The sequence below is a fragment of the Hylobates moloch genome, unplaced genomic scaffold, assembly GCF_009828535.3.
Source record: "Hylobates moloch isolate HMO894 unplaced genomic scaffold, HMol_V3 SCAFFOLD_7, whole genome shotgun sequence".
Classification (NCBI taxonomy): domain Eukaryota; kingdom Metazoa; phylum Chordata; class Mammalia; order Primates; family Hylobatidae; genus Hylobates; species Hylobates moloch.
In genome coordinates, this window is record NW_026652282.1 from 32,410,592 (window position 1) to 32,411,339 (window position 748).

Here is a 748-nt window from a genome sequence, read left to right on the forward strand (position 1 = left end):
TTGGGCAGTATGGCTATTTTCACGATATTGATTCTTCCTACCCATGAACATGGAATGTTCTTCCATTTGTTTTTGTCCTCTTTTATTTCATTGAGCAGTGGTCTGCAGTTCTCCTTGAAGAGGTCCTTCACATCCCTTGTAAGTTGGATTCCTAGGTATTCTATTCTCTTTGAAGCAATTGTGAATGGGAGTTCACTCATGACTTGGCTCTCTGTTGGTCTGTTATTGTTGTATAAGAATGCTTGTAATTTTTGCACATTGATTTTGTATCCTGAGACTTTGCTGAAGTTGCTTATCAGCTTAAGGAGATTTTGGGCTGAGACAATGGGGTTTTCTAGATATACAATCATGTCGTCTGCAAACAGGGACAATTTGACTTCCTCTTTTCCTAATTGAATACCCTTTATTTCTTTCTCCTGCCTGATTGCCCTGGCCAGAACTTCCAACACTATGTTTAATAGGAGTGGTGAGAGAGGGCATCCTTGTCTTGTGCCAGTTTTCAAAGGGAATGCTTCCAGTTTTTGTCCATTCAGTATGATATTGGCTGTGGGTTTGTCATAAATAGTGCTTATGTTTTTGAGATATGTCCCATCAATACCTAATTTATTGACAGTTTCTAGCATGAAGGGCTGTTGAATTTTGTCGAAGGCCTTTTCTACGTCTATTGAGATAATCATGTGGTTTTTGTCTTTGGTTCTGTTTATATGCTGGATTACGCTTATTGATTTGCATATGTTGAACCAGCCTT